Genomic DNA, 9,663 nt, shown 5'->3' on the forward strand with positions numbered 1-9,663 from the left:
GAGACCCCCCCACTGGAATGGTGGTGGGCCCAGTCACAGAGCTCAGGCCAGTACAGACCTTGGCTGAGTCAGAAATCTGATGGCTGACACAACTGGGAGTTTACTGGAAAAGTATGGCCTAGTTGGTAGCCCACATTGAGGCCTAAATAAGCTAAATTAGGAAAAGTTAATAGATATGGAAACAAAATGGAGGATTTCAACACAAAATGGAAGCCCGTATCTGTTACAAAGTAGATTTTTCTCTAATGTAAGTTAGAAAAACAAGTTGAGCAATGAGTGAGTCATAGCAGGGTCTTGCTTAAGAAGCGAGCTAAAGATAAAACCATGTTAGCAAGATAGAAGCTACTCATTAGCATGAGCCAATCAGTGACAACCATGACATTAGCATAGATCCAATCAGGTATATCTACTGTCATATTACCCATATCCTGAGGGCACCTATAAAAATCAGGGTATTTCCTGGTTTAAGTTAGAGAGACAAGGGTTGGTACTCTCTCTCCAAGGGAAACCAATGTGTCCAGCAGAATTAACAAATTACCTAATTGCTTTCCCTTGTAAAACCCCTAATTGGTAGAAGAAATTATAAAACATTAGCAAATAATTAACACCTGTTTGCAACTTATTATATTCCTATAATTAATTGATTGTACATGCCTGTTGTCAATCACTGATTTGACTTATACCTTGGCAAATAAACTCCTCATTCCAAATGATGATTTGTGGGCTTCACTTAATGATCAAAGGCTGTAAGTATAAATGCATTGTATAACTTGTAATCTAAATCCAGTTTGTCATAAGGCTGGTATCTTTTCCTTAGATCTAACATCTCCCTTAGAGGCAATAACTCCTTGATTACCCCAGTACTAGTGTTATTTAGAGATGGAGTCAGATTAAGGTCACTCTAGCCTTCTTGGGGGGGGCTTGGGACCCCTTAATTCTCAACACATCTCATATTACATTTATTAAGAAAAGAGCACTGCTACCCATCGCGACATCCAGTGTATGTAAGTAGAGCCACTATCACTAGGGAAGTGGTCCTCAGGACACATCATCCAGTTATGGCAGCATTGAAGAATGGCGCGCAATTATGAAGTGAAACGAAACTGCAGGTATTGTAACTGGTTGCTCACCCAACCACCCTTCTCTCAATCTTTGATGCTGGGTGTATCAGTGTACAGCAACGGTGTCTGTCCTTTGTGTCCAGGGAAATAAAAGCAAGAAAGGAGAGGGAATCCAATGTGCAGTGAACAAAGCACATCAACAAAATAGCCCAGTGGAACCCTGAAGAACTGGTGTGAAGGAATAACATTTACTAGAACCCGACACAGGCCGTGTTTCAGCTAGATGCCTGCGTCAGGAATCAGCTTGTTAAGAGTTCCGACACAGGGAAACAAAAGCATCGTTGACAGGCTTCCCCCTTTCAACAGTTTTCAGATATGGCAATCTAGACATCTTCCTCCATTTTAATAGTCGTCTTCTACGTAAGTTCATGACTTTTAAACTGAAATTTTTTTTTTCATCCAGCGGGAACAAGTTGGGAGCAAGATATACAAAGATTGCACCGTGAATGGAGACCTAGAACGTTAAATCTTACTGTCTTGCGATAATCCCTAGCAGTCTTGCCATGCAGTGCATCCATGTTAATTTCGATATCAAACTGCTCCCATGCTGGAAATACTTCAGGAGCACCAGTAATTAGTCATCCGTATATCAGACAGATGTATCTTGTGCAACTGGATGGGCTATTTCTATTTTATTAGTAGTCAACACATTGTTGCTGCACCAAATTCAGCAGGCAACACACCGAAACATGTCGAACATTTAATATTTGGTGATTCTGATTGTTACAGGCTAACAGTAGACAGTGACTGCACTGTTGTGAACATTATTGATGGATTTGTTTTCTTACATTTGTACCCCGTGCTTTCCCACTCATAGCAGGCTCAATGCGGCTTACGTATTATATACAGGTACTTATTTGTACCTGGGGCAACGGAGGGTTAAGCGACTTGCCCACAGTCACAAGAAGCTGGCTGTGCCTGCAGTGGGAATTGAACCCAGTTCCTCAGTTCCCCAGGACCAATTTACTTCAATTCTTTGAAGGAGTAAACAAACGTGGACAAAGGGGAACTGGTTGGTATTGTGTATCTGGATTTTCAAAAGGCGTTTGACAAGGTACCTCATGAAAGGCTACAGAGGAAATTGGAGGGTCATGGGATAGGAGGAAACGTCCTATTGTGGATTAAAAACTGGTTGAAGGATAGGAAACAGAGAGTGGGGTTAAATGGGCAGTATTCACAATGGAGAAGGGTAGTTAGTGGGGTTACTCAGGGGTCTGTGCTAGGACCGCTGCTTTTTAACATATTTATAAATGATTTAGAGATGGAAGTAACTAGCGAGGTAATTAAATTTGCTGATGACACAAAGTTATACAAAGTCGTTAAATCGCGACAGGACTGTGAAAAATTACAAGAGGACCTTATGACACTGGGAGACTGGGCGGCTAAATGGCAGATGACGTTTAATGTGAGCAAGTGCAAGGTGATGCATGTGGGAAAAAAGAACCCGAATTATAGCTACGTCATGCAAGGTTCCACATTAGGAGTTACGGACCAAGAAAGGGATCTGGGTGTCGTCGTCGATAATACACTGAAACCTTCTGCTCAGTGTGCTGCTGCAGCTAAGAAAGCGAATAGAATGTTGGGTATTATTAGGAAAGGTATGGAAAACAGGTGTGAGGATGTTATAATGCCGTTATATCGCTCCATAGTGTGACCGCACCTTGAGTATTGTGTTCAATTCTGGTCGCTGCATCTCAAGAAAGATATAGCAGAATTGGAAAAGGTGCAGCGAAGGGCGACTAAAATGATAGCGGGGATGGGACGACTTCCCTATGAAGAAAGAGTAAGGAGGCTAGGGCTTTTCAGCTTGGAGAAGAGATGGCTGAGGGGAGACATGATAGAGGTATATAAAATAGTGAGTGGTGTGGAACAGGTGGATGTGAAGCGTCTGTTCACGCTTTCCAAAAATACTAGGACTAGGGGGCATGCGATGAAACTACAGTGTAGTAAATTTAAAACAAATTGGAGAAAATACTTCTTCACCCAACGTGTAATTAAACTCTGGAATTCGTTGCCGGAGAAAGTGGTGAAGGCAGTTAGCTTAGCAGAGTTTAAAAAGGGGTTGGACGGTTTCCTAAAGGACAAGTCCATAAACCACTAGTAAACAGAAAAATCCACAATTCCAGGAATAACATGTATAGAATGTTTGTACGTTTGGGAAGCTTGCCAGGTGCCCTTGGCCTGGATTGGCCGCTGTCGTGGACAGGATGCTGGGCTTGATGGACCCTTGGTCTTTTCCCAGTGTGGCATTACTTATGTACTTATGTACTAAAGTCCACCACCCTAACCACTAGGCCACTCCTCCACTGTTGCTACTATTTGAGATTCTACATGGAATGTTGCTATTCCACTAGCAACATTCCATGTAGAAGTCGGCCCTTGCAGATCACCAATGTGGCCGCGCAGGCTTCTGCTTCTGTGAGTCTGACGTCCTACTCACAGAAACAGAAGCCTGCGCAGCCTTCTACATGGAATGTTGCTAGTGGAATAGTAACATTCCATGTAGAATCTCCAATAGTAGCAACATTCCATGTAGAATCTTTCCATGTAGAATCTCCAACAGTATCTATTTTATTTTTGTTACATTTGTACCCTGCGCTTTCCCACTCATGGCAGGCTCAATGTGGCTTACATGGGGCAATGGAGGGTTAAGTGACTTGCCCGGAGTCACAGGAGGCTGCCTGTGCCTGCAGTGAGAATTGAACCCAGTTCCCCAGGACCACAGTCCACCACTCTAACCACTAGGCCACTCTTCCCCCCCCCCCCCCCAATACCGAATGGTGTTATGATTGATATGTTGTTTTGATTAAATACTTTCATTTGTATATCCTGATTGCTCTTTATGTTACACACCATTGAAATTTACGGGAACCCTGCCAAATACAGTGTGTCCAGGAAAACCCTCAATAGTGCTGACCGAAAGAAACCGAGCAAGGCTTTGATTTTATATATATATATATATATTGAAGACAACAGGCTAAACTTTATTCAGATATTTGTTAGCTTCAGAGTTTAAGAATTATTTCTCAGTATATAAAATCGGTTTCCAGGATTTTAGATGCTAGCATTTTGTTCCAGTCAAGGATGCAGTGAGTGATGGGAAGCTGCCGACGGATTGTTTTCAGTACCTGGTCGGAGATCCTTACGTACTCTTCCATCAGGGCGTTCTGGAGCTGACTGTCTGCTTCTTCCACCAGCTGCGCAAACTCCTTTGCAGCCTCAGCCTTATTCTTGAGACGCAAGGTCTGTTCAATGCCTTTGCAGACGGTTAAGTGGACATTCCCCTCTTCGAAGTAGTGCGCTTGCACGGTGATGCTCCCTGTGACCTGGGTGACTGGAAACATCAGGGGGAAAATCCACTCTGACCTCCAAATGCCGTTCCAGAAAGCAGAAGGTTTGTGCAGATGGCACTCCATGCACGCTACAAAAATGTGCCTGCCGTTCAAAATTTTCTGGAAAATGCTGCAAATTCCTGCGGGGTAGTGGTTCTTCATGTAGCCCTTCAGAGCGTTTTGGAAATTGCTCCTCCATGCCTCCACATCAGTCGCCTCGTCATAACCGCCCCCGTCCCCACTGTTTTCATTGCCCTCCCTCCTGGGGTATGGCTGGAAATCGCTAGGCTCTTTGCTCAAGTGATCGTACTTGAAAGACAGTTTGACTTGAGGGTCGAAGAACCGGTTATCTCCCAGGTCATTATGATGGGTGAGCAACACTTCACAGTCGTACTTTTCAACCTCGACAGGAGTGAAGCTGTCCTTATTGTGAATAGCACAGGCTTGGATGACTTCTTTTCGCATGAAGAGGTCATCGTTAATCAGCAAGCGGATATCGCTGAAGACACAGTTGAACTCCCCTGGGAAAGCCTGCTTTAGCAAACCGCGAACTGCTTGAACCCTTCTGTCTTTTGAAACGTGATGCTTGTCTCCCATCTCTTTGTCGGTTTCGGATGCCTTCATGTTTCTTTCCCTGGCCTCAGGTAACGCACACACAGAGTTCAGCATCCTGCAAAGAAAATATGAGAAAATGCCCCCCTGTTAAATGTAATCTGTTAGATTTATCTACTAATAAAAATAATTGAGGCAATATTTAAACTCTGCAGTGGGCGTTTCTTTTAAAGTTGTGCCTGGATATTCAATGCTGGCCAGCATTCTGGCACTCGACATCCGGGTACGGCGTTAACGGCCTCCAATATCTGAATAACGGCAATATTCAGTGGCATTACACAGATATGAATCCAGATAATGAAGGACAGCTTTTATCTACCGGTCTTTAGTTATCCAGATACCAGTGCTGAATATTGCTGATCTCCAGATAAATCCGTCTTTGCCCAAGCTCCATCACAGTACTATTCGATAGCATTGCAGCAGGCTGTTGTGATTTTCAGCTGTGTTGCCTGGACAATGCTGCTGGGATGCCCTCCCCCGCAGAGCTACTTAGCCCAGTACCAGAATGAAAATGTGCAGAAATGAGGATTTAGAGCAGTGCTGTCAATTTGTTTGTTCACATTAGGAGGGAAGCTCCTTTTCTGGACCCAAACTCACCTTACTTTTCCTCTTACTCCATCTTAAAAATTCTGTTAGGCCAATGCATTTCAGGCAGAGATTGTCTATATTCTACCACAATTCCATCTTAAGACCTGTTTGCTGTTTCTAATTATGTCAGAGAGCCGGCGCTATCATTCTTTTTGGTTTGTTAATGGGATATTTCTGAATATGTGGAGGAGTAGCCTAAAGGTTAGTTCGGCGGGCTTTGATCCTGGCAACCTGGGTTTGATTCCCACTGCAGCTCCTTGTGACCTTGGGCAAGTCACTTAACCCTCCATTGCTCCAGGTACAAAAACCCCATAGATTGTGAGCCCTCTAGGGACAGAAAATATACCTGCATATAATGTGTACAGCATTGTGTACATCTAGTAGCACTATAGAAATGATTAGTAGTAGTAGGCCAAAAGGAAAGCACAGTAAAGTGATTTACCGTATGTCATTCTGAGGCCACATACAAAAAATTGAAGCTAAGAAGCATGTGCAGTGGAAATTTACCTTTTGAACACTCCTGAGCAAGAAGACAAGGGCAAAGCAGAAATTGCCTTCAAGAAGTAGGAGGTAGGGGGCGGACCTTTCACTGAAAATGTACCATTGCACTACATGGGACACCTCCTCCTCTATCTCAGTGGTACCTCCAATTTCTCACAAGCACTGCTTAGCCTGAGCAGCAGCAACCCAACAGACCAAATAAGCCTCTAAGAACAAAAGCGGGCCAAGTGGGAGACATTGGCCATCTTAAGTTTTGAGGTATACATTTCAGTTAAAAGAGCAAGCAATGTCTGAACTGGCTTTAATCTGTTTGTATTTAGGTATAGACATGGCCCGATTTTTCTTCTAAGTCTGTAAGCCATAGGGGCTATGAATCAATGCGTAGCTGAAATAATACAAAAAGTGGGCGTGGTCCGCCTTTGCTCTTGAGGGCTCAAATGCTGTCAGCCCAAGAGTTTCTATGCCTTTAAGGGACTCAGTCTTTTGGGACCTGGTTCCTCCTAAGATGTTTGTGTGCACAGCTGTGCAGAGCTCCTGGTACTCCCTTGCATGCCACACCTCCAGTCAAACACAACTGCTAGAACATAATAATATATAGTTCAAGTAGAAAAACCCTGGAGACACCACTCAGAAACCTGTAAACAAAAAAAATCAAGAAACAATGTGGCAATATTCTCTCTTGTATGTGTACTTTTTAGCAGTGGCGTAGCCAAGGGTGGGCCTGGGTGGGCCCAGGCCCGCCCACTTTGATCTCAGGCCCACCCAGTAGCAGCACACCTATGATATGGCTGGCAGGGATCCCCAAGCCCCACCAGCTGAAAACTCCCAACAACTGTCCCTCCTGCATACCTTGTAAAGAGCAGATCATCGCCTGCAGCGAGAAGCAACTGATACATACTGTTCGCACCGGCCCCACAGCCTTCCCTCTAAGGCAGCATCCTATTTCCGCATATTCGGGAATACATCAGAGGGAAGGCTGTGGGGCCGGTGCGAACAGTATGCTGCCTCAGAGGGAAGGCTGTGGGGCCAACATGAGCAGTGTGTATTAGTTGCTGCTTAGTGCCGGTGAAAATCTGCTATTTAAAAGGTATGCGGGGGAGGGGGGATGTTTGAGAGACCATATGGCATGCAGGCGAGAGAGAGTGGGACCAAATCACTTGTGGGACAGGGCGGAGTTCTTCTGCCCACCCATCATTGGCCCAGGCCCACCCAAAATTGGGTGTCTGGCTACGCCCCTGCTTTTTAGAAATAATTTATTTACATATTTTGCATTTTATATATAATTTTGTAATTGGAATCGCAGAAGCACTCCTGTTTACTAAGCTACGCTAGCTACGCTAGCTGCTGGCCCGGCGCTAATGCCAATAGAGCCCATTCAAAGTGAATGAGCTCTGCCGGCATTAATGCTGGGGCAGCCACTAACGCGGCTTAGTAAACAGACCCCCTAAAGGTGAAAAAGGATCAAAGGAGGAAAAAGGACCTTAGTAAACTGTGGTTTGTTGCACACAATGACAATTTGATAATCACCCTCACTGGGTTATAATATTGTCCAAACCACACTACACAGAATCGATCATTGGTCCAGAAAAAAAAAACCTCCAGCATAATTTAATAATGTCTCACTGCTCCTAATAGCAAAATTATCAACATTTTCAATTTGAACTTCAAAACCTCTTGCAACTTGGAGCTTTAGTCTGAAAAATGTCTTCATCCACAATTGTTTTGCCGAGTTAAGAAAGGAAACATAACTTAGCTTTTTCCGAGGGGGGCCCGGTGCCAAGGTCGGTCTCTCTCCTGCTGCTGTGTGTTGGGACCCAGGTGATTGCATTAATGCGATAACCTGGTCCCGGTACACACGACAGGAGAGTGACAGACTGAGGGAGGAGCAGACACAGGAAGGTAGGGGGTGGGAGGGTAGTGGCGGCCCGAATGGGTGGGTGGCATTGGCTGCAGCCCGAGTGAAGGAGGTGGCAGTGGCAGCAGCCTGCTGCGACCCAAATGGGTGGGGGGGTGGCGGCAGCTGCAGCGGTCCTGCCCCGAGCCCGGCTTTGTCTCTCGGAGGCCCTGGGGAAGTGAGGCCTCCGTGACCAATCACAGCTGAGATGTGATTGGTAGCTTTACAGTCTTCTGCGTGGTTCTGAGGAAAGCAGCTGATCCGAACAGACCACACATTATCAGGTAAGAATCCATAACTGGATGTTGAACAGATGTTTGTTTTGAAAATGATAAAAATTTAAATTGCAGTGGGATTTTTAGACATTCTGGCAGGGTTCAGAGAGAGAGAGAAGCTTATTTCACACCCACAGACCTCCTTCCCATCGGAGGCTGCATGCAGACCTCCAGATTAACCCCAGTATTGTTTCTCAGGCTTTGATGGATGTTTTTGAAGAACAAGCCAAGTTTTCTCCAAGTGAGTGATATAGTATAAAAAGAATCATTTCAAATTACTTCTCAGGAGTGGCGTAGCCAAGGGTGGGCCCAGGTGAGCCCAGGCCCACCCACTTTGGGCTCAGGCCCACCCAGTAGCAGCACACTTATGATGTGGCTGGCAGGGATCCCTAAGCCTCACCAGCCAAAAACTCCCAACAACTGTCCCTCCTGCTTATCTGGAAATAGCAGATCTTCGCCTGCAGCGAGGAGTGACTGATACATACTATTTGCACCAGCCCTATAGCCTTCCCTCTGATGTATTCCCACCTATGCGGAAACAGGAAGTTGCATCAGAGGGAAAGGCTGTGGGGCCAGCATGAGCAGTGTGTATTAGTTGCTACATGCGAGGGAGGGAGGATGTTTGAGAGACCAAATGGCAGGCAGGCGAGAGAGGGAGAGACCAAATCATTTATGGGACAGGGCAAAGTTATTCTGCCCACCCAAAATTGGGTGTCTGGCTACGCCCCTGCTTCTCAGATTAAAAAAAAAGAGAAAGAAGAAAGACAGAGTCTTGCAGTACGAGAGCCAGTATGGACTATTTAAGAAGTAAGTTTTGGCACCTTGGGTGGGAGATGCAGATGGGATGGGGCTTTAGTTTTGTCACTAAGTTTGGGTTGTAGATTATTATTTATTTATTTATTTATTGCATTTGTATCCCACATTTTCCCACCTATTTGCAGGCTCAATGTGGCTTACAGAGTGTGGTTATGACATAATCATTTCATGATTAACAGGTACAGTGCTTAATGTTTAAAGATTAGGTAAGGGAAGATCTACATTCATGTTCATATTCGTGTTTTATATGTTCATAAATTTTGATTTGTATTTGATTTGCTGTGAATTACAATTTTTATTGTACTTTTTAACTTGCTGTGTCCATTTGTTTTGGAGTAGAATAGTATAGATATGTGACGTGAAATGACATTTTGCTCTGGAAATCAATGGGGCTGTTATCACTGCTGTCTACATATGTTTTGCTGTCTTTGGACATGATGTGTGATGGGGGGTAGAGACCTGTGTGGTGGGGGCAGATAGATTGGCAGGGAAGGTGCGGAGACCTGTGTGGCTGGGAGGGTGCC

At 44.8% G+C, this 9,663-nt stretch overlaps 1 pseudogene; it reads right to left on the reverse strand.

Annotated features, from left to right (window-relative positions):
- Positions 1–4,147: 4,147 nt before the first annotated feature.
- On the reverse strand, positions 4,148–5,077 carry LOC115462672 (annotated as a pseudogene).
- Positions 5,078–9,663: the final 4,586 nt, after the last annotated feature.

This window comes from Microcaecilia unicolor, chromosome 1 (assembly GCF_901765095.1).
Source record: "Microcaecilia unicolor chromosome 1, aMicUni1.1, whole genome shotgun sequence".
Classification (NCBI taxonomy): domain Eukaryota; kingdom Metazoa; phylum Chordata; class Amphibia; order Gymnophiona; family Siphonopidae; genus Microcaecilia; species Microcaecilia unicolor.